This window comes from Sander vitreus, chromosome 2, assembly GCF_031162955.1.
Source record: "Sander vitreus isolate 19-12246 chromosome 2, sanVit1, whole genome shotgun sequence".
NCBI lineage: Eukaryota > Metazoa > Chordata > Actinopteri > Perciformes > Percidae > Sander > Sander vitreus.
The window spans coordinates 26,113,699-26,139,564 of NC_135856.1; the positions used below are offsets into that span (position 1 = coordinate 26,113,699).

Consider the following 25,866-nt stretch of genomic DNA (forward strand, 5'->3'; position numbering starts at 1 on the left):
ATTTACCAGAAACATTCCTCCTTTTCTTGAGCACAAGGAGATGGCACTGGGATACACATAGGGAAGTTGCACTTGGATCACAATTCAATCCCAAAACCATCATCCTGAATTATTCAAACCCCCATATCAAATGTCCTTAACGGGTCCCTGGGAGCAGGGTAACAGTTTTAAGGGGGAAGACAATGTTAACATTTTGACATTTGAGTGCCAGTCCACACTTTAAAAATGCAGCAGCGAGCTAAGCAAGAGATTGCTATGTGCTATCACTTTACCTTTATTTCGCCAGCGCGTGCCGAGAATGAATAATTCACGACTTGAACCACACTCATGGCTTTAAAGGAAGAATCCCCCTTTACAGAAAGAAGCACTGAATATGCCATACACACATTAACTGTATGCCTTTGGCCCCACATGCATTAATATTTGCAACTTGACCGTATAAAAATGTGCCTGAAAAATTTGTTAAGTAGACAAGTTTGCCAATATACGAATTTACAGAATTATATGAATAAATAAACTAAAAACCGCTATTCATCATTTATGAATTCATGCAGCTATTCACGTCCCTTTTCAGCTCCCTGCTATCACACACGCTCTCACAAATGACCAACACACACACACACACACACACACACACACACGATGCCTCTGAGTGAATTCACCTCCTGTTTGTTGATAACAACTCCAACAACTTCCACTGGGTCTCGTGCACAAGTGTGAAAGGTCTGCATCCTGCCAGAGATGCTGACAATGAAACACAGGGTGGGGCCTTCCGTTCACCCCCGACAGCAATCATTTTCTTGTCCTCCTTGATCTCTGTGGCACTTTTTTCCATTTCATTAGATAACACAGGGCTTACACATCCTCAAAAAAGGAAGCTTGTGTAGACTATGCACTCTGATGTAAAACATATCAGCCATCTTTTACTTTTGCCTTGCCATTTTCCCTTTCTGTCATAAAATAAAACATGGTATTTAAAACAAGAACAAAAGGTTTCGGATAGTTAAGGACACATAGGCAAGGAATAATAACACTTAGATTGAGAAATCCAGGTTATAGGATGTTATTTGTAGAGCTGAAACAATAAGTTAATTTCACTTGGCAGACAATCTGCAACTAACTGGATAACCATTTTCCCAGTTTCTATTTTATATCAATGCAAACTGAAAATCTTAAGACTATAAACAAATCTGCAGATTAAATGATGATGAAAATAAGCCAAAGCATCCATAGGCAAATTTAGCCTGTGCAGTGTTACTTCAATAGTACTATATAAAAAGTAACTTGTAAGTAGCTCCAAAATGAAAGCATGTTTTCTGCTGTGCCCCGGGATGTTAAAGTTGAAACAAACTGCCTTTAATCTACAACGACATGCGGTTGTGCATTTTGGATTACTTACTACATCAGATTTATTAAGAAGTAAAGAAAAGTCATCACAAGCCCATCTCTGTTCTTAAGACATGATAAACAAGACTGTACAACAGCCTTGATGAGATAGTAGTTCAGTCCGTAGGGACTTAGCTTGGGAACCGGAAGATAGCCTGTTCCAGTCCCAGACGGACGATGTCAGTTCACCTCCTGGGCACTGCCGACCCATCTTCTCTCCACATTTAATGCAAATAATCTTAATTGTACATATTGTTTTTCTGGTTTTGAATGTTCTATTTTCATTTTATAGTTTGCTATCGTTTTGATCCCTTTTCTGTAAAGCACTTGTTCTTCCAGTGTCATTAAAACCAGTCTTTCCTATAGGTTGAGCACTTATTTGTGGTGGTTAATGCCACAGTGGAGTGGGAATAAAGTATACTTGATAACAGGCGCTTACGTGGGAAATGTGTTGCTAGGAAACAACTGGGTTCAAGCTTACATCCCAGGGCTCAACAGTAACGGTTGCCCTTGGCAACCAGATTGAGTCAATTGGCAAACGTTTCGTGGCCTCTGGTTGCCCCCTTTGGCAACCACCTGTTCAATATGTAACGGCTCATGTTATAATCCGATGCTAATATGGCACCGGTGCCCGGTATCTACTGGACGGAATAGCAACGCGAATTTCGGTGTCTGTCTGCGCTGCTCTCTGATGCTCCGAAACAGACGTTAGAGGAAACTGAAGCATTGCTGCATGTCACGCTAGTAAACCCTAATAACACGTTACACTTGGCAGCAGGTAACGTTAGCTACAGTAGTAACTGGATTAAACACGGTTAAAATGCTGACAACTAAACGGTGTAAAGGTTTGACTGTATTTCACTGTAGAGGATTCCAACAGCGGGACATACAACCGTCTGCTGCTAAAGCTATGAGCTAAAAGACACAAACTAGCACTGGTCAGTGGTCACTGCTGTTGTCAGAGAAACAGATGGGACTAAAGGTTGCGTTTAGTTAAAACTGGTAAACCTCGCGGTGCATTCAAAGTTATTGAAAAATAACCTTTTCTCATCATTTTTTGTCGTTTAACAGCAATTTACTGGTGAAAGAATTAATTATTGTTAAAAGTTATTACATTTTTAATAATCATTCAAATCCCCCCCTTTTTTGTGCTGATCCGATCTGTGACTCGAAACAGTTATCCGAACCGTGAGTTTTGTGATCCGTTGCACCCTTATTTGAGAGGGATGGGAAATTATATTGCAAGCCATTCTCTCATTGTTTCATTATTAAAATGTGTGGTATAGTTCCATAAGAAATTATTGCTCCAAATATAGGCAGTTTGTAACATGGCAACCGTATTGTCAATTTCGGAAACCAAAAGCTGATGCCTGGTTGCCACCCTGGCAACCACTTTAAAAAGTAAGTGTTGAGCCCTGCATCCTATCAGCCACTGACAACACCTGACATCAAACATTAACATGGCATCAAATTCAGTCAGTTTATAATGTTTTACAATGTGTTTTGTGTAAAACTGCAAAAATGGTATATACATTACCATAACGATACCACCCTACTTGGACATTAAGTCAACTTTTTAACGCCTTTTAAATGAAAATGTGATCTCCTTGTTTGCTTTGTTCACGGTTTGTCTCTCAGGTTTCATTTTCTGAAAACAAAGCTTATGAACAAAATTCTGTTCACGGGCGGAGAGAGAGATACTTAGCCTGCAATCTGAAGAATACAAATATACTTGCAAGGAGCCTTATAAATGGCTGCTTGATCCCAAACATAGCTTCAGATACACATACACCAAGGAGTAGGGCTGGGCTATATGGTGAAAATCAAATATCATGATATTTTTGACCAAATACTTCGATATCGATATTGCAAAGATATTGTAGGGTTGACAATTATTGCTTTCCCAAAATATTTACACAATGAGGTTTGTGATAAATAATCATCAGTAATGTGGATATAATGATTAAGTGGGTAAAGGGAAATAACAGAACAGCTGGAACAGTCTAGTAGGTTCCGAAAATGACATCACTTTACTGTAATGCAGCTCGTAAAACCAGGAAAAGACAACACTTATGTCATATTACAATATCCAAAATCTAAGACGATATCTAGTTACATATCACGATAGATATAAAATCGATATATTTCCCAGACCTACCAAGGAGCAATTTAGATGGCTTCTTTGTCATCTACAAAGAACTCTGACCCATTCAAAACAACCACAAACCTCACTATTCCTGTAAACCAATGCGAAAGTTCCACACGCACAAAAACTTCCTGAGCCCTGAAAAGTTCACACAGTTGGTGTTTACTTACAGTTCTCTCTGTCTGTCTTTGTTTAGGCCACAATTGATCTTTTCTACTTCAGGTCCAACTCTAAGGGTTGATTCTTTCTGTGGACAAAGAGGGGGAAAAAAGAGCTGTCAGTACAGCAATCTCAGAGGTCATCAAAGAGTTAACAGGCTGTGGGGCCGTCTGGAATATGAGAGGAGAAAGCACGAGGGTAGTGAGATAAGGATGCTTGCATTTCACAGTTTATTCTCCAAAACCCTGACAGAACACGCCAGTTATTCAATAGGTTTGCCAAAAAAAAAAAATACAACAATTTAACAACCTGGCACGACACGCAACACCTGCATCAGCGTGCAACAGTGAGTCAACACCACAGATGCGTTAGTTCTTCCTCTGTCTCGTCTGATGGGAAGTGAACAGGGAGAAGCTGCTGGCAAACCAGCGCACAGCTCACAGCATTAACATGATGGTGATTTGTCGCTTTTTTGTGTAAGAAATAGGCATGTCATGATCACGTTTTTGTTGGCCCTGATCCAAATCCCTTAACATCCGATCAGATACTTTTATTTAGCTAAATGTTAATTAAAGATTGCATTACATTACATGTCATTTAGCTGACGCTTTTATCCAAAGCGACTTACAATTGCTATACTGTATATGTCAGAGGCCGCACGCCCCTGGAGCAACAATGGGTTAAGTGTCTTGCTCAGGGACACGTTGGTTGATGTATCGCAGTGGGAATTGAACCCATATCTCCCACACCAAAGGCATGGGTCATATCCACTGCGCCATCAAACATGTATCAGACACATTGAAATAACAGCTGTAGACAACTAACTCTGGTATGCCTTATTGCTTCTTCCTTCAAATCTATGTTTCTAAGCTTAAATCATTGACATGATATGAATAAAAGTTTACTGGAACAACAGGACTCCTGAAACTGACTGACGTATAAGAGGTAAGACCAATCACTCTGGTGGAGTTGTTGGAACTACAAAAACCAAATAAGCGATTGAAAGAAAAAAAACACACACACAAAGGGTATAAAAGGTAAGTTTTTAACAAAAATGTTATTTGAGGTTATTTAATTTCACTAGCTCAACTGTTTGAGCTACAAACAGTTGTCACCTCTGGATAAGATCAGCTTCATGAATGAATTGGTCTATACCGGTAGAACTACTACCACTCCTGTCTGATCCTTCTTAGCCAATCCATAGGTTCATCTGTTCAAATTATCCACCTTAAATCAACACTGCACAAATCATCCAATAGGGAAAATATTATTTCTGTACCCTAGACTATAATTTGCTAAACAACAACAGGTCAAAACACAGATAAAGGTGTTTTAATATGAGAAATTGAGCAACTGGTTTTGAGCAGCAGCCTAAAAACACAACTAGACCCACTAAACTCCCCAGCAGCGACAAGGAGCTGGCTCGTCTAGAGAGAATAGGATTTCTAAGTTGACGTAAACAAAATTGGATATGAACTTAAGTTCTGGGAAATGAACAGATGCCCAGACATGCTATCCAGCTGTTTGACATTTGATAACCGTGTGACAGAAAGATGGTCGACAGAATGAAAAGCCTCACAATTCAGGATTCCTATAATCTGCTTTTATTTGCAATGATGTGCAGAATTTGAGTCAAAGAATTACCACAAATTGTATGCTTCCACCTAGGCCGGTCACGATAGTCAATAAATCAATTAAACGCACGATAAAAAAAATTAAAAAAAATCTCTCTCGCTCTCTCAGAGACTGGAGGACCACTCTCGGTTCCTTAGCGTAACAAGGAGTATACCCTCGTCAGTCGCATGGTCTTTGTGTGGGCCGGACTCCTGGCGGAGAGAGAGAGAGACAGAAAACGCTAGTTGAGAGTTGGAGCAGGGTTTCCCGCAGCACTTTTTACGTTAAGGTCAAAATGAAAAACTGAAAAACAGAACTATTTTGGTACAAACATTTACTCACCATGTGGCAGATAGCCATATAGATAGATGTAATTTATTAATTTTACATTATTTAAATGTAATATTTAGTGTTAAATAATTGTTAAATGTAGTACAGAGTCTGTAGTCTATCGCACAAACACTCGAGGAATGCTGCAAACGTTTGACAGCCAGTAGGCTATGAATTGCCTGGAAGAACATACGTGTCACAAACGGCAATTCCACAACAGCGTGAAAGACGACATACTAAAGGAGATCAAAGACATATTCCTAAATATTCTTTAGAAATAAAAGTTCATTGATCTTTGAAAAGGTGTACCTGCATTATTATGCCATTATCATTATATTAGATGAAAATGGTCTCGGAACGACAATATTATCGTTTATCGCAATAATTTCTGGGACAATTTATCGTCCAGCTAAATTTGTTATCGTGACAGGCCTATTTCCACCAACCAGTCAAGTTGTAGCTTACATACTGTCTGTCCAGACTCTTATAATATGTAGTGAAGACTTTGAAGGAATTTATAAAAAATGGGTTTTAAGAAAAGAAAAGAAGGTATTAAGTGTATTTTTGGGCTAAATGGAATTCATCACTATATTGACATGTATGATTCCAGTGAGAAACATGCTGTCTTAACTTGGAGACTAATTTACAGAGGACTGATAGCAAGCTTTGTGACAATCACCTCAGAGGAAAGGAGGCCCCATGTCCTGGTTGTCATCCAGGGAGAGGGAGTGAAGAGGGTGGACTCGTACAAGTTCCTTGGGGTCCAAATCAACAAAGAACTAGATTGGACTCGCAACACTGAAGCCCTGTTCAGCAAGGGACAGAGCAGACTGTTCTTTCTGAGGAGACTCCGATCCTTCAGTGTGTGCAGCAGGCTCCTGCAGATCTTCTATCAGTCTGCAGTAGCCAGTGATCTGTTCTACAGTGTGCTGGGGTGGTGGCATCCAGATTTGGAGGTCAGAAGTCTTAACAAGCTGTTAAAGATGAACTGAACTGGAATTTGAGTAAAGGTGATATAACTGATGTATTTTATTTATTCTCATTGGTACAATGATTAAAATGGCTGGATTTGTTAAAAGGGATAAAATGGGTTGCTGTTGCTGTTGTTGTTGTTGTTGTTGTTGTTGTTGCTGCTGCTGCTGCTGCTGCTGCTGCTGCACGGGCGCCGCCATGTTGGAATTCCATAATCTGCTACGTCACTGGCATGATAAGCAGCCATAGAATGTAAACAGTCTGAGGCTAACGGACATGGCTGATGAAACGGAAACCAACAGGTCTAGGGGGGGTTCATACTGCATTGCCCCTGGCTGCAGTAATGAATTGTATAGGGCTAAGGCAGCTGGGGTTACGATACATTTCCACAGGCTACCTTTGACAAGGAAACCAGTCCTCAACTCATGGCTAGCTTCCTTAAAACTGGCTAGCCCTCCAACAGTCCCTGGATTTTGAGTCTGTAGCGACCATTCTTTTGCGACAGACTATTTAGAGAGCTGTAATTTCGATTCAACAGGGTCACTGGTGAGGGTTAAGTCCAACAGACTGAAACCTGAGGCCATTCCGTCAATGATCAATTTTTCAGGCTACAATACAGGGCAGACCGATAGACCAACGGCAAGTACCAACACCACCGATGCTATCTGCCGCAGAGACGCTCACATCAGGCAGAGGACAGAGAGGTATGTTTAGCTGTTATCCAGCATGCTAGCAATCTACTAGTCAAAGGGCTGGATGTAACGTTGTTGTGATATACACAAAACACGTACATATTCACTTACACGCACAAATAAAGCCTAACGTGTGGGCTTTATAGCGTTCAACAAACCTGAGACTGACACACTGGGCATTCATTGAAATTGAGTCACAAAACCAAGCTAGATACCAAACGATCCAACCTAGGGAAAGGGCTAGCAGCTAAACACGTTGGAAGCACTTATGTCAAACTCCACAAGCTAGCGCTCCGACCAGACTGTATAAATAAACCATGACTCCGATGATATCACAGATCAATAATAATGCGTTACTAGCTGCTAACTAAACCACAGCGGGTCTGTAAACAGAATCCAATGTCCCTTTCTACTCACCCTGAAGCTAGCTGATGTCTCAGGGCACATTGTTGATGCAGAGGGAGTTCAACTCGCAGAAAAAGCTGCTAGTTCCATAATAAGGAGGTATCTGTGCAGTATCCATTTGTGCAATATCCATCAACGACCACAAGGGAAAAAATCTGCCAACTCTGCACTAGCCTAAAGTAAACGGAAAAACTCGTGAATCCTCCGTGCATCTATGGTCAACCTGTGGTAACTCTCCTATGTGCAACTAACTTTTTTTTTTTTTTTTTCTCCAAACTATTTATTTTGGTTTTAACATGTTGCGTGCAGCTAACTTAACATGCAATCCCATTGGATGAATTCGTCCAATCACATTTTCCATTCATCTGCCTCGATTTTCTAAAATATACAGGACCTTTTCCATTTTCTCTAAATGCACACGATATATAAGCAGTCTCTATTTCCTAAAATGCATAATATGCTTGGATACAATAAATGAGATGCATGACAGTAGGCTACAGCCCTCCAACCTCCCACCACATGTCCCTCTTATAACACCATGAACCACTATATTATATACTATATTGGTCCATTAATAATTTCTATTAATTTAACTTCCAACACCTCTCTCTCACCGCACAGCATTAAAAATGTCCTATGCATGGTGATGCATTGTACATCCATCAGTAAATGGTCCAAGTTGACCTCTCCGCAACAGATGGATTCAGTTGCAGTGTCCATGCTCAGGCAGAGCCCCCCCCCACACACACACACACACACGTCACTCCCCCCAAACGATCCGAAGGTGGAGACTGAAATGGATCATCCTCCATGTGGTGGTAGTCAGATACTACAGGCCTGTCCCTCACAGGCTCAAATGCGTAACCCATGCCATTAAAATTACTCATTTTCATGTGTATTTAATATACTGCACTGTAGCCTATATAGCTTTGCAGGTCATACCATGCCAGTGACGTCATCGAAATTGTCAGCGTTCTAATACTAACAAACGTAATGTTTGTGTTGCTTAAAAAAAATAAAATAATATATATATATAGATTTATAGTGTAATTTATTTTATTTGTCATAACCAAACACTTTATCAACGTTTATTCTTTCAGTTCAGTTCATCTTTAAGGAAGGCCAGCTAGGTGCTCAGGTTGGAACTGGACAGTGTGGAGGCTGTGGCGGACAGGAGGACCAGGGAAAAATCAAAGCCATCTTGGACACCCATTCTCACCCTCTCTTTTCAAAAGCAATTATTTAGCAATGAAAAAGAACCAATAAGAGTATCAATAAAGAACTGAAGCGATAAGGAGTGTCGATAAGAGTAGTAGTATCAATAAAATCCTAACGATATATTGCAAAACCTCGAGGCAAATATTTTAATTTAAAAATTTCTTGTTCTGCTGTATGTCTATTAGTGTGTAAGTTTATTGAGAGAAAGAAAAACAGAGTCAAATTTCTTGTGTTCACATGCTTGGCCAATAAAACGGATTCTGATAGAACACAAAGTTGTAGCCATGACAGCAGACAATGCTTTAAATATGGATGTTGATGCAAAGAAGCTACAAATTCTAAAACGTGGATGCTTCACACACACACACACACACACACCTTCAACCAGGCAGCACAGAAGATCTATGCAATCACCACAAAGGTGGGCACCTTAATTAGTGTCACCAATTCATTATCCGACCAATTCTCTCCTTCTGTTCCTGTGTTATGGCATTGAATAATGGCCAGAAAAGTATTTTTGCTCAACATTATGATGTCACAGTGAAGTTGACCTTTTGGATTTAAAATGTCCTCACTTCATTTTTATCCTATTAGACATTTGTGTGAAATGTGTTCATAATCACCATAGGAATTCATGAGTCATGGCCATATGGATATTGCAGTGGGACGGATGTGAGGTCACAGTGAACGTGACCACCACAATTTAATCAGTTCACCCTTGAGATGAATTACTCAGCTATAGTCCCTCTGGCTCAAGAGTAGGGTATTAAGTATACACTTATTTGTGATCTACAGTAGGGGGCTACACTAGTGAGTTTGGGCTCTAAAAACCTCTCCTTAATATGGACACAAAGTTCTGCTGCTTTGGCTTGGCCCCCGTTTTCCCCAAATAAGCCACATTTTAACCCAAAGCTTTCTAGGAAAAGTTTTGAATGTTTCCCAGAGGCCTTTGAGTGAGGCACACACAGAGGTTATCGATGCCTGCAACTTCAGCCTGGGTCAGCTGTGTCTGGATGTGCCAAATAAAAGGCGTCCAAGTGGAGGAATGCAACTGCCGTGTTCCTGGCTTCGGTTCAGATTGAGGAACTCTGGTCAAAATATGAGCGAAGCATTGGCTTATGCAACGGTCTACAGTGAACAAAAACATTGCTCTCATCCAGGATTTGTTGTGTAAAGTATCTCAACTCGTATATGCATGTTATGCATTTCAGAAATATGCAATTGAGAAGTTCTCTCTTTTTTGCTTTTCATTCCACACCCATCAGAACATTTCATAATGAAGGCCTGTACAACTACAGGCCCATATTTCATTGAAGTGTTGAAGTCTCAAACAGTAGGCTCTCTTTTTTTTTTTTTTCATGCTAGTCATGTTTCAGTCAAATGTGTGTAGTTCCCAAAAGAAATGGGCAGCTATTCTGAACAAAGCCCTAATGCAGTAAGAGCGCTTCATTTATTATGTTATAATAATACTGTTTGAGACTTCAACACTTCAATGAAATATGGGCCTGTAGTTGTACAGGCCTTCATTATGAAATGTTCTGATGGGTGTGGAATGAAAAGCAAAAAAGAGATAATTTCTCAATTGCATATTTCTGAAATGCATAACATGAATGTTAAATATATTTTGGAGAGGCTTATCCAATTTTTGATGCAATAGTTTTCACTAATCTTAATATACCAAACATTTTGCATATTAGACTATAAACTGTTATTACAAAAGGGTCAGACAAACCCTGAGAGTTGTTACAACAATGTCTTTAATTCCTGTTGCAGGTGTGAACTTCGAGCACAGTCTGGTTGACATGTTCTCACACAGCAGTCCTGCGAGTCTCTTACAGATTAATATTAAAATAGGCCTTGTCTAGTCACACTGGACCCGTGCTTAAGACGTGACTCATTCTGTATTTTGTCTGCATTAGTTTTGGTTCCAAGCTCTGTGGTCCACATGAGAGCTTGGTTTAGGATATTTCCTTGGTGAATGAAAACCACAGTCTGAAAATGAGGATGCCAAGAGGGGAACATATGCATGCAGGGATGATGTAATCAGGGATGATGTATTAGTGAAAAGCAACATGGGAAGGGGTTTTAAAAGAACAAAAACTCAAGAGGTGAATCTTCAAATAAGCAACTATCATTTAGCTTTGCAAAGCATCAACTTCGCTCATATGGTAACTAATGACTTCCTTTCGATATGTATGCTGAGGTGGGTCCAGCTCTACTGGAGTCAGGGAACTGTCTGAAGCAGCTGCAAACTAGCCAGCAGTACAGAGAGAATGAAAAGACACTTCATAAATCACTGCTGGAATGCAGCCTCATTTCCTCCCCAACCCCACCTTCTCCACAGCGTCTTCCTCCAATTCCAGGAGCTTTCTCCACCAAGCAACTGAGACCTGGCCATCACAATCATGACACAATTTGCAGCTGCGAGTCTCAGCAGTTAAAGAAAAGAAAAAAAGATTTCCCTGCAGCGTTTCTCAAATTTCAGTCATGCAGAGCAGGCATTACAAAGCAAAACAGACACTAATGAGGAGACAGAATTAATGAAAGAGTAAGATCATACATGTTGGGGTCGGCCTGTTGATTCAGAGTTGATTGATGTCATTACTGCAACAACAACTAATTATTTCAAGCTTTTGCAGACATTGTTCTCATTCTTTAAAAATTTCCATTACAGTTGTGAGAGGCTGGCTCAGTTGAGATTTTTTAACTTTAAAGTTATTCTTTTCTCCTATGTACTGTTCTTTTCTGCAAAGATTGACAACATTGTTTAACATGTTATGCCAAGTCAATAGGTTACACAAATAGCCTACAGTAGGCGATGTTTTTTATCTTTATCACAAAATTTGATTTTATATTTTGTCTCGTGCCTAATTTGCATCACATCATCACAGTCTGCAGATGTGATGGAGCCCAATGTTCCAACAAATTGCAGAGAAAAGCAATGATCCATAGAGAAGTCTGAAAAGTCAGTCTTCTCTGTATGAATTTATAAATGTAAATTGGTGAATTTCACAGCACACCAAACTGAATGCAAATGCTATTGCAATGGAAGCTAGTTTATTGTTAACTGGTTTTCAATAGCTACAAATAATGAGCCATAATGACAAGTAAACACCATGTAAATAATCACATTTAGTGAGATAAATAGCAGGTCTAAAGAACCTTTTTATTCGTATTTTCTATATCCTATAATTTAAAGAATGAATGATACATTTGCATGATACTGAGAGGAACATGCACCAATGTGTGTCTACTGCCAGTCAAACATAACAAAGATGAACATAATGTCTTCAAAAGGCGAGTAATCTTTTGTTCAGCGTGTGATATAATCGCTTCCTTTTCCTGTTATGCCAACAACTAGTCCAACAGTTTAGTAGAGCTTATAATCAGGGGTTTCACTGAACTTCACATACTCTTTCACGATTCTTATTCTCTCTACATGAGATCAGGTGGTACTTTTATATTATTAATGGTACATTTTGTTAGATTTATCCGGCTTCTGATTACATGGAAGACACGCTTGTGAAAAAGTCTTTCTTCCCTAGAGACACTCAGTGCCACAGAAATCCACAGACGGACAAAGATGTTCTTAGAGAGCAGATTAAGAGGTGTTTCATCCCAGAGGAAAACATGACGAACCTGAGCAGCAACGTGCCGCTACCATGGAAACACCGATAAGCCCACAGATGCCATGACTTTGAGCATTAGAAAATACTTTAGTACTCTCAACATAGAGCGGCCATCCATTGTCCATTATACCATTTTATTTTTTTATTTTTTTAGCTCAAATACACCAATTACAATTTGCCAAAACAGCATTTACAACATAAGTAAAATGTTTGAAAAATTATTTGTCATTTTTAAGGAAGTTTAAAGTGTACTTTTATTTGTCAACTTGTAAAAGAGTAGTCAGACTCATTATATTGATGTAGTGTTTATACAGCTTGGCCCATTAGTGAATTAAGTTATTTGGAAAGTCAAAGAGAAAAAAAGTAATTGCTCCTGAATCAAACTGCCAACCACAAGATCACCCTGTAAGTAAAACAGGAATATTTGATCTAATTGCTATGTTCTATATTTACAGGAGGCATGCAGAAGGTAAGGCAAGATGTAATCAAACACTGATCCTAGTAAAATACATTATCGTTTTAAATAAGTAACCTAATGGATACTGTAGATATATTAAAATATTTTAGAAAAGCAATTGCAAAAAGTTAGAGTGGTTATGTGTCAATTTAAGAAAAGGAACCAATTTTGGATCCATATCAGCTCTGTCAATCTGTGACCCAAATGTAAACAAAAGTGTAGACACACAACATGAAACATGACATATAGTGCCAAATATCTTGATAAATATGTATAACTATTTTGTATAAGTAATAAAAAATAAATTATAAGTAGTCAAAACTACATGGTAAAAAGTTAAAACATCCAGGCATCCTTTTGAACAAAACATGCACATATGGATGTCATTTTCACAGACTATAGGCCATAATACTCCAACTAATGAAATACCAAGAAGTTATTCCTTTCATCTTGTCATGTTGAGTATACACAAATGCTGCGAGGCGACAATGCAATTCAAGTGTACCTTAAGGCCCGGGGCTCTACAGGACAAGTGCCAGAGAGCTACTAGAGGAAACACGGCAGTTGCAACACTTGAAAGAGCAGCAAAGAAACAAGACAGAGAAGGGGCCAAACCTGTCAGTCGAGGGACTGCGAAGGGGCTCTGGAAAAGCTTGCCGGTGCTTGGGGGTACAGCGTGTTATCTGCAGCACCGCAGACCTTCCCTTTTGAGGTGATGCTGAGCCACCGACTGAGCCAGAGGCACTGAAGGTGGAAGGTGGGAGGCTAGAGAAGATGTAAAAAAAAACAAATTGCAATTAAAAAGGTGAGAAAACTGAGTTAAAAAAATACACAGCAACAGCAGAGGAATAAACAAAACATGCCCGTTAACTTTCATCTTATGTCAAAAATTGCAACTTAGAGACCGCTTATGGCAAATTTCTTTGGAGCAGAGCTAAAACTTTGATGTCACGTCATTGTTTTTCTCTATTTTCTATGTCTTGTTTAGAGAGGCTATGTCTCCTTTTAGGGAGTAATGAAGAAAGCATATGGAGATCATGTGTTGGAGAAGGATTCGGCTGCATCAGGAGGGGAAGTGCAAGGGACATAATCAGATGGCAAAAGTGAGGAAAGTGAATTGATAGACTGTTCTGCCTGCTCCTTCTGTTCACTGCAACTCTCCCTCAAGGATTAGCCTCTCTAATAGACTTAAAGGCACTTAAACTGAGCCACCAGCTGCCTGTGTCCCCAATGGAAAGCCATACAGGTCAAGTCTGAGGGAGGATATCCTACCATGACAATGCAACACATTCCTAGAGTGCCTTTACTTCTTTATCACACCAAAATAATCTAATATTGAACTTTGACCTAAGGAGGAAAACGGTCAGATGCAGTTTACAGAATAAAGACTATAAATCAACTTAAAAGTAGGGATAGTAGCAAAACTGTCTTTATATAGAGCTGGAGAAATCTGACCACAACACATCCATGCATTTTGGATGCATTCATGCCTACTTAAAGCTGTCAACTTGGGATCAATTCACACAAGATGCATTTTCAAGCTACAGTAAGGGTGGCCCAACCTACTTCAATTTTGATAAACAGTAAATAATGGGCCAGAGAACTGTGGTCTACATAACTTTAAACTGAGACAATTTCTAGGCAGTTTCTATGTTGGCTAACTGCACCATGAAAAACTAAAAGATTGTGTTGAAACCACAGACAGAGTAAATGGAATGGGATTTAGACTTAATTGCCACAAATGGTTAGGTTGTTTTTGCACATTTATGGGAGAAATTATTATTTAAAAAAGTGCTACCACACTTTAAATCATAATTTCAAAACGGTATGAAGGGCAGACTATGAAGAGTGTGTCAGCTGTGTGGCAAAGAAAAGAAAAGGGCAGAATGAAGTGACATTGGCTTTTAAGTTGATTAAACTGAATTTGGAAATGAATAATTAGGTCAGTGGTTCGCGGTCCTCCTACACACTTGCCGTTTTTCCATCAAGACATCTAATCATGGACTAATTTAGAAAAATAACCTAGCTGAGTGTATAGAAAAACAACATCAGCCAACATATCATTAGTGGCTTTGTCCTTCCTGACACTTAATGGGCTGATGAAATGCCAGCTAATTACCAATTTGTAGCTATTCAACATTTTACTTTATAATAGCAGGTAGGGACACTATAATATTGGATATTGGATGATATGGATGATCAAGTGATCAGGATTGTAAAAGCAAAGCGCTTTTGTTTTTTTATGACGGCAATCACCGTTTGTTTTTCTTCCTCCTTCCATTTTAACCTGCATTTAAATCTAATCCGAACATCATTTCCATCTCTTCATCCAGTAGGTTGTTTCCTACAAACACATCTGCCACAGCTGTACGACTGTCCATCCACAAATGAATGCACTCATACAGAAAAATTTCTGTAACTCTAGTGTTTATTAAAGTCACAATCATGTGTGTGATGCTAGAGGTGTCGCTATTGTTTTTCTGTAAAAAGGAAAAAGCTTATTGAGCTGGAAAACCACAGATTAGTCGACTAATCAACTAAAGGCACATCGCTAAACAGAAGGATTAAATAATATATTTCCCAAAGTATTTGGTAAAAAATGTATATAGTCACTCATCAGAAAAGTCTAGTCGGATTTTTGAATCAACACCACCATGCCATGGAACCAGTTCAGAGAAATCCTGCGAGAATTTGTACTGGTTGCTCTGACAAAAATACAGGAGAAACAAAGAGGACTCCTTGTTTGATCAAGCAATATTTTGAATGTCCATTTTGCTAAACTTTAGCTCCACATCGCACCTATACAATCTGCATGAACAGCAGATGAATAAGAGCACTCTAGTGTTCACATAATGTGGAAGCTATGTAAGACCTGCAGAAACACAATCACACACACAATCAATAGTTAAGCTGTAACAAAAAAACAAAAAAAAAAACACAAGGTTTTTGGTGAACTTGTAAAGGTTTGCTTGTAATAAGTCTAACAGGGCCCTCTTGGACCGGCATGAGACAGTGGGAAACCTCTGACCAGGCGTGTAAAAGAAGCCTCCATTCACATAGACAGCCGTTTCCATGCCAACAGGACCTCTGTTGGGAGAGGCCCCCTTTCAAAAGGTTTTCGTCCTGCACCTCTGCTGCAGTCTCAGAGAATGACTGGTAGGCATTTGAGAGGGAATGGGTTGTGGGTGGCAGTGAAGAGATGCAATTGTGTTATGGCAAGATAGAAAAGGTCTGAGCTGAAACCCCCAGAGCCTCTGATAGGCTGGAGATGGATCGGTGTTGGGTGGAGAGCTACATGTCATATATATCCCTTTCACAGTGACATTGTGACGTGGTTAAAAACCCATGTTTGCCATCAGTCTTAATGCATTAGGGCTGCAACTACTGGGTATTTTAGACAATAGACAGAGATCAAAGATGTCATTAAATCATAACTATATCACAGCTTATTAGATCACTGATTAACTGAACAACCAATACATGAGTAGAACTGCTTGAGGCAACATTGGATTTACAGGCGATATAATCAATATTTTTTCAACAACGTGTCAAACGACAATGTGAAAGGGGTCGCTCGTAGTAATGACTAGCTGGTGAACACATTGGAGCATTTAGCAGCTAAGGAAGAGCCAGATATTTCCCTCAGGAGTCAGTAGAGACCAAGCATAGCTGAAGGCAAATTGAATATTGGACCAACAGTCATCAGATGGCCAGAAACAGGACTCCGAATGAATGATAATGTTGCTCCGTAACTGCAGGATGTGTAAATAATAGGGCTGTCAGCGTTAACACATTAATCGCGATGTGATTAAGGGTCGACGTTATGCGATTCATTTTTATTTATTTTTTTAAATCGCATTAATCGCATGCCGGCATTTATTAATTTATTTTACACTTCACTGGGCTTTGCGTCGTGCCTAACGGGCTACTATTTTGACCCTTTGCAGCAACGTTACTTATCATCAAGCTGCCACTTCCTCGAATCACATGCTGCTGCTGCAGGCTGCAGGATGGAGAAAGACAGCAGCAATGAAATCCTGAATGGCGCTTCTTATTTTCCAAAACTCCCGGATGGCTCGTAGACAAGTCAAAAGCCATATGCACATTGTGTAAAGCCGAATTAAAATATCACTGAAGCACGTCAAGCTTGAGCTACCACCTACGGAGCTAAGCATAGTAGTACTACTACGTTGATGCTACCCGCTAGCATGCTACCCACTCAGGCAAAGCACTATTTTGGAGAGTGCTACTTGGCGACCTGTGGATGAAACCAAATCCCAAAAAATTACTACAGCCCTTCGAAACGAGTGGCACCTAACTGCAGACCTGTCAGCATCGTACAGGACTCGGGTCTTAAAGAAATCGGAATCGGCTAAAATCAGTATCTGCTGGCCTAACTCAAAGAAAATCGGAATCGGCCTAGAAAATTTTAATCTGTGCATCTCTATTATTTAGGAGTTACTAAACACTATATTGACTCTGGTAAGGATAGGGATTTTTAGTTTTTTAGTTAGGTACTTGGAGGAATTGTGCAATAATGACAGATTCACACATTTTTCTTTTGTTTAGAGTAAATAAATAATTACAAATCTTAAAATCAAGTTCATAAAGTAACTTTCTGTGCTTTCATTTGATTCCCAATCAAGATACACTGGTAGGAATTGCTTTCGATTGTTAATATGTACTTAAAAACTGTTTGAAATGCAAAAAAAAAATAGAATTTTAATCATGTGATAAAATATGCAATTAATCGCGATTAACTATAGAAATTCAGCGAAAAAACATTAATCGTTTGACATCTAATAAACAACCATTTGCTGATTATTTTGCAGTATAAACTTAAAAAGGTGACTGTCAATGCTGTGTTCACAACCCGCTGCCCTCAAATTGCCCAAAAAAAAAAGTTATTGTAGGTTTAAAGTGAGGAGGTTGAATTGTCAGATTTGTCAATTCAGTTGATTTGAGGAGAGGTTTAGTTTTTCTATCTATAAAATGATTCTCAATTGAATTGACAGAAAATGTACTATATTTATATTGAATTCATGATTTCAAGAAAATAAAATCACAGTATTATTATATACAATATTAATTACATATTTCCCATTACTATTGATTATTTAAAAAACTGATTACTTATTTAATAGATTAATCAATGACTCAGAGATATGACTGTCAATTCAAAACAACAAATCTGAACCGTATTTACTGAGAGATGTGCAGATGAACAGACTTGTGTTCTTGGGGAGAACGTTCTTGCTAGTTGTACCTGGAAGAATGAACTCGCAAGTTCACAAGCACAGAAAACACTGTTAAGAGTTTGAGACGATGCGTTGTTCCTGTTATTGCTCAACACCCCCAGCACAGAGGCTACCTGCAGGGCTCCAAAATAACAGCTAGAAATAAAAACCACAACAATATAACCACTTTGTATTAAAACAATCTCCGGACAAGAAAACCTCATAATGCTACAACTATTGCAATAATATTGAAAAATAAAACTTGAGCTTTAAATTTTATTGTTTAGCTCAAACACCCCTTACTTATTCAAAAGAGTGGAACGCGATCCCTACTATTATTAGTGTAGTCAGTTTAAATTAAAAAAATAAGTATGCCTATGCACTAGTGTGTCCTGTGTGCTCATGATCGTGATTATTTCTATATTATTGTAGTGCACTGTATATGCCCAGGGACAGCAGATGGAAATTAGCAATTCAAATTATAAAGCTTGGTGTCTCCCCTTTAGACTACATAACATATCATGTTACCACTTTATGTACAACTGTTCATTATCATACAGACTGAAACTCAACTTCTAATAAATCAGAAAACAAATACACCAAAAAAATATGAACTAAATCGGGAAGAGAAAAGAGTATCTCTCTCTCCACCGCCTCTGCCTGCTGCGCTCTGTGTGTGTGTGTGTGTGTGTGTGTGTGTGTGTGTGTGTGTGTGTGTGTGCGCGCGCGCGCGGAGTTCAACTCCAAAAAGACAGTTAACCACAGGTTCCCGTTAATCTTATGATATGTGTTGTGATATTTAAACAAACGATCCGTCAACGGCGAAATAAAAACCTCTTATTTACGGGACCGGTCTAAAAGACCTCCGGCTTACAGCGGGGTCTCTGAGCGTGACTATCCAAGCGACGAGCTAGCGGCCGGGGCAGGCGCAAGCTGGCTGTCGCCTCATTTCATGGAGCTCAATCAATTTGGTTTTGGTCAATTTGGCAAAGATTTGCGCAAGACTGCCTATATTCTAAATCTAAACCGTTCATTTCTCGCCTAAAATGTTCTCAGAAGTGAATTTAGTGATGAATAAGATGGCGTTTTTGGTCTGTCTATGTACCGGAAACCCGACCATCATTGAACGCCGAAATGAATGTTGGGATACGGGTGCTGCGAAGTTCATACAAGTTACCAACCAATGCATCCTCGGTAAAATTGGCGTGTCAAGAACATTTCCGGGAATCTTAACTGTTCTTGGTGAAATGTGAACTTGTGTACTGGGACAGTACGTTGGCAACACGAGAGGACGTTTCACAGGGACACAAGAACATAAGTCAATAGAAGAACACAGATTGAGAAACGCCCTCTGTCTGCTGCATCAGCAAACGTCATACAGAGTGGCGCGAAGCGTGTCAATGTTACCATTTCACATTTTCACCTCAGGTAATTTATAACGTTAGTTAAAATGTCAAAGAACTACGAAGCTAATTTGAGACAGAGGGCATTCCTAGTGTCATGGAAAACACAGTACACCTGGGTGGAGAAAGGCGATTATGGCATGTACTGTTTCGTTTGCGGCAATTTCCAACAAAAGCCGACCAGCCAAACCAGCAAAATGCCATGCAGCTTCAAACACAATTAATTTGGATACAAGCGTTGCATTTTGGAAGATAGACGGGATTCTGAACGGCGATGCATGCGCTGCACACACTACACTTGTTACTGTAAGTAGCCTACAATAAACCCTCCATGATTAAAAAGTCAATATTTATCAATACCCACCTACCTGTTCTACAGGCATAAACATGTAGAAACCGATATTTCAGTCTGCTCTGTGTGCGCTGTCCACTCTTGTCCACCGCGCTGTGCAAACATAGCTCTACTCTGCAAATAGCGACTTTTTACAAACAAGCTAAAATGAAAGATGTCAGTTTATAGTCTAACTGTTTATCTTAGTTTGCAACGGATCTTGAACTTTGGACAAACTCTTGTAAACTTAGATGCTGTCTAAACGAACTATCCTCTCCGCTGGAGCGGTAAACCTATGGATGTATTATAAGACCAAAACAGATACAGCTACTTAATATGCATGTGAATGACGGCATCATCATGTCCGCATTCTTCATTCTTGATGCTGTTGCTGGTTGTATTCTTTTGCAACAGCATTGTCTTATTTCAAATGAGGCATACAGGACAAATGCGTGGCCTGCCTATCAGTCCATTCATCATTAAAGCTGCCGTTTTCCACAACTTTTCGCTTCAGGTTCTCTGACAGTGACATTTTTACCTGACAACAGGCCTTTCTTTCTGCAAGCATTTTCCACCAATCAGGACACTGCATACTACAACCATGTTTCAGTAATCAAAGACTTTAACCATCACTCCTCAGTGAACTGAACCTAATCTATTTTCTAGTTAAGTAGCCTATCTAGTTATCATTATGGATTTTCCACGTTTTTTAGGAGTTTGCTTACACTAATACATGTAAAAAATATAGCATTAATTTAGTAAGAAAGTGAAATATCAAACAAGAATATGCAAAAATATGAACTGTTAAAAATGTGCTTGTTCTCAGACACAAAGCAGGTGTCTCTCCTAGGACAGGGTAAAGACTCTCCTCCATTCTCCTATCTGTGTGCACTAGATAGTTTAAGATGGTCTGCCACAGCATCATTTGAAACTGTTGACTTATGTCCCAATCTGCGACTTCCTTTTGTCCCTGCCTACACTGTCACACAGCGTTCACAGTATAGCCCACATCAAAGCAATATGCCTGGGAGATTCCTCTGTGTTCATTAACCAACTCAGAGCTGCATAGCCCAGCACTGAATTATTAACGCGCTCCTTGTGCCTCACAGATACAGAGCAGAGGGCCACTCACAACTGCTGAACACGCCCACGCTCGGCTGTAGTTGCCTGTAAGTCTCCAGTTAATCCTGAAAACTCAGTAAGAAAGCATATTAAGGAAGGACCGAGCCAAAATATACCATCACGTGATTGATTATAGAAGTACAAATGGAGAAATTGGGACGATGAATGCATGTAATAAAACAATAAAATACTAAATTTAAAGATATGGAGTTTAATTATTTTAGCGAGCTTGAGAAGAGCTAACAATGAGTGCCGGATAAAGGCACCGCAGTGAAGAAATGAGAACTTTCAAGGAAATTTTCACAGGGAAAATAATGTCTAAACGTGATTTTAAGTTACACAGAAAGCGATGTCAAATTAAAATTGGACAATATTAAAACACTGACAACCTTTACTGTGACACTAACAACTTTACACAAAAGGTTTCAACCTCAAACCCAGATTTCTCTGATGTTACAATATCATAACCTTGCAGCTGCCTTTGTTTAATAGCTATTGAATGCTTGCTTCAAGCTTATTGACACTGTATTTAAAAGACAACACAAGAGACAGCAAGTTAACCAGTCTGTCATCAGTCTGTCATCACCCGCTTCGCTACTTGATACATTTCTAATGATAGCAAGTAGCTAGCTAACATGAGACAAAAACTAAAAAATATGCTCCAAAATCACACCCCATTTACCCTCGACCCTTTTATTTGATTGTCTGAACTCAAGTGTGAAATGTATGTTTTTTTATGGTGCCCTCAAATACCACAATGCAATGACAGGTTTAGAGTCTTATAACGATCAGTGATGCCACAAAATGATTGATAAGAATCCAAAAATCTTAATTTACGGCTCACTACGGGCAAGTAACCTACTGAAGGTTTTTCTTAAGGAGTAGTGATTGCGTGAACAAAGAAGCGATTTTGGATGCAGCCATCAGGAGTTCCTCTTAAGGAGATAAGGAAGATTAAAAGGTCTAAGGTGTGTGTCATAACATCCAAACATTTGACATAGTTACAGCCTAACCTTTATTTTCACCCTCCTTGACGATGTTGTATGCTGTTGCCCCAAAGTCCTACTTGGTGGGTTTCTTAGAGATTTTATTTACATGAGATCTCCTGGAGACGGAAGATCCAGCTCTCTTCAAGGTGATTTGGACCTCCCCACAGAAAAGCCCTTTAATTTCCTCTTTCCTTGATCTCACTTTCTCTGAAGTGCCTCTGCCCACACACAACGCTGACAGCAGGCTGGACTTTTGTAGAGTCTCTGCTAATCTTTTTGCTTCTCCCCCCCCACACACACACACCACCACCAAATCAACATTTTTATCTTTTCTACCATCCTCTTACAAGCTTCTGACCTCTCTCCTCTAGACCTGAACATCTGTCCACCTAACCCCATGATTGTCTGAATTCATTAAATTGGATGGGGAAAATGGCACGTTTAACCAGACTCAAAAAACCCTTCCCACTTTCAGTCTCTCCTCTAAACTTACCACTTGAAAATCAAACTGCCTTTTTTACCAGTGATTGTAGTCTCTCTCTCAAGCCTCTCTACCTGAATGAAATCCTCAAATTGATCTTGACCAATAGACCTAACTTATGTCTTCAATCCCTTCCTTTGACTGTGGATGCTCAACCATCATCAATTCCCCCAATCCAGCGGATGTCATGAATCACGCATTATCCAACTGTCCCTTTCACTGCACAGTGGTTTGGGTCCCAAAAGGCCTGGAGGACTGCCCATTACAATCAGACTGCACTCATCACGTTACTAAAGCAATCCACTTCAACACAGATGCTCCTCTCTTCAGTCCTTATCCTCCTAGTCTTTTCCACTTCCTCCAAGACCATCAGCCAGGTGGTCCTTGCCATCCTTGTTGACCTGGGGGTAATCCCAATGTATGGCAGGAGATTGAAACATCTACACTGCCTCCTCTGACCCTGATGAAGACAATCTTTATGTCAAAACGGTCGTTGCTGCACCTGGTTTTAAAAAGCTCCCACTATAACCGTGTGCTCCAGATTTCATCATTCCAGAGAGTAGAGTTAACAGTGATGAGGGATGCAGTACAAAGCAAACTGGGCATTACAAATCAAGAACAAACAGTCAACACACAACCTTTTACATGCGGTTGCAGTTTCCCCAACAATCCAAGAATGTTTCATAATTGGGTTAACATTCAGAAGGGTTATGTGGTTGCCTACAGGAAACATCTTATCAGCCCAGCGCCACAAAATAAGTTTAATAAACAGTGTTTATAAGCTATTATTTGTCTCACTGCAGCATGTAGGTAACAAATGTGCTTTGATTGTTTATTTTCGATTATTTTTGGGCCTTTTCCGCCTTTATTTTATTTGATAGGACAGCTAACTGAGAAAGGGGAGAGAGAGGGGGAAGACATGCAGGAAATTGTCACAGGTCGGATTCGAACCCTGGACCTCTGCGTCGAGGTATAAACCTCTCAGTATATGTGTGCCTGCTCTACCACTGAGCCAACCCAGCCACATGATTTGATTGTTTTTAATTATACAAAGTTCAGTATGGGGCTACCAAGACCAGTCATGTCTCCAGGAATGTCTGCCACCTGAAACACTTCCCCTCTATTGACATCCTTAATAACCCATCTCACTCGTACCCCCCTTCATGTTTTGTCAATACGAGCTTTAAAGCCAGGAAATCTCTCTGTCCATATGAGAATGGTTTTAGAAAGGCCCTGGGGTCAGTTACACAGCAACAGTCGGGAGTGTGGGAATGTGAAGCTTTCTGCAAACAAAGTCTAGGATACCCTCATCACTCTCCAAGGCCTTGCAGCAACAATCACAGCCAGAAAAATGGTATTTCATCACACTGATCTGTGTGAACTGAAACAATGCCATTGCTGTCTCAATATTGTCAGCCTATTTTTGTACATGCATTCTCTTATCCTCACTTATTTATATTGTGTCCCACACAACATCATACATTGACCTGAAGGGTTCAATACTTGCTCATACACTTTCAAAAGGGACACATAGTGGGCATTTTGACTCATTGTGGTTAATAAAAAGAACTGTAGCTGCCTGGTTTGTAGATAACAGTCTTTCCCATTCATAACACTAGGATGCAAAATGATCAGTTACTGGACCATGACCAGACCAACAGTAATGAGAGTGTACATGCCATGAGAACACAACACAAGTGATACAAATATTAATCTTTGACATCAAATCAACAGATTGGTTTCCCAAGTTTACCCTAAATTCCCAGATTCTTCACGCCACCACATAAATTCCTAAAGTTGTGGTCTCTTAACAACCCTACTGACGCACAGTCTTGTTATGTAGGTTTAAATACATTACTGCTTTATCAAGCCAAAAAGTGAAACTGAACCGGATGAACTCCAGAAAACAAAAGTGGTTCTTCTCTGTTGGCTTTAAATCAAATAAAAAGACTTATTTCTGGTGACTGTGACTAACATGTTGTCCTCAACAGATCTCTTCTACAATCTCTTGGAAAGGAAATGCATACATATATGGCACATTATTACACACAAAGTTAGTCTATATTTATATATACTCATTTGATAACCAGCCATAATGATAGTAAGTTCTTTTTTTAAGCATCTATTAAGGAAAAGCCTTGTTGGTAGTTGTAGATTAAATTTGACAAGTAAACAGTTAAGTATCTATTGAGTCTATTGACTGAGCGTTAGGCTCTATGCATCACATGGATCTTGTGCAAAAAGAAAAGTTCCGTTGCAGTTGAACTTTTGCAATCTGTGTTATATAAAAATGGTACTTCAATTTCTCGCCCCAATGATTTTGTGTCAAGATATGACTCTCATCTGACTTTGTCCTTAAAGACACTGCCCCAAATATTAAAGACAACTGACAGAAAAAAGCATCATGTATTACTTTTTCCTTTCCTTCTTTTCTTATCACAGCTTTGTGACACACTCCAATTCAAAAGTTAAAAGACTAATGTAAAGACAACAGCGCTTTCAACTCCTACTTAGTGTAGTAAAACACTACAGATTGGTGTGGAGTGTTCCCTGTATGTTATCATAGACAACACATACATGAATCGGTTGACTTTTTGTCAGTCTAGCCAAATTAAAGTTTAGTCCTTGATGTAGGACACTGGTTTTCAGTCTTGACTTCAGAGACAGATGCTTCTTATTCTAGCCATGTCATCAAGGACAGGCTCAGACCTGAGAGGTCAAGTGAAGGCAGTGAACTAGCGGGGAGGGTGGAGAAGCAGTATTCTCCCGGAGAGGAAATAAGAGCCACCAGTCTACAACGTCTTTCTCAGTGACACAGTGCAGTAGGTTAAACCGGTGTTGGCTGTGTCAATGTGTTTTATTTGACCTGACTTCACAACACTCCTCCGGACCTTGGTTTAACATGGGTTGGACACCACACCACATTAGTCAACCGTCTTTTCTATTAGGGAAGGAAATGCATTTCAATATTAGGGATGTTCAAGTTATAACTTAACTAACTTGAGCAGACTATGAAAAACAGCACAAGCGAGAGATACCATATGCTTAAATAAGGGAGAAACAGGGTGTGAAGAGAAATGAAACTGAAACTTGATTTGGTACTGTATGTAATGGGATTCTGTGCAATTCTGATGTTTAGTAGTAATGTGTTATGAACAGTTCCAGAATTAAGTTTGTGTGAAAACATGCCCACAGATTTCACTAACTCAAACTTTAGACGTGAAGGGATGGGGTCAAATTCAGGTTGATAGTGACGCTCTAGCACTATCCCGGTTATGTGTAAACATCAAATCCT

General features: G+C 39.5%; 1 protein-coding gene across 4 annotated transcripts in view; it reads right to left on the reverse strand.

The window, feature by feature from the left end:
* Nucleotides 1-25,866, reverse strand: part of fbxw7 (F-box and WD repeat domain containing 7) — a 129,105-nt gene that overhangs the window by 100,676 nt on the left and 2,563 nt on the right. The window contains exons 2-3 of one of the 4 annotated variants that reach the window (XM_078262905.1): nucleotides 13,624-13,773; nucleotides 3,703-3,779 (exon numbers count right to left, since the gene is read on the reverse strand). The exons of 1 other annotated variant lie outside the window; for it this stretch is intronic. The gene's annotated coding sequence lies outside the window, so the exon portion shown is untranslated. The remainder of the gene's footprint in view (nucleotides 1-3,702; nucleotides 3,780-13,623; nucleotides 13,774-25,866) is intronic. 2 more of the 4 variants (XM_078262919.1, XM_078262897.1) reach the window with 2 other exon arrangements.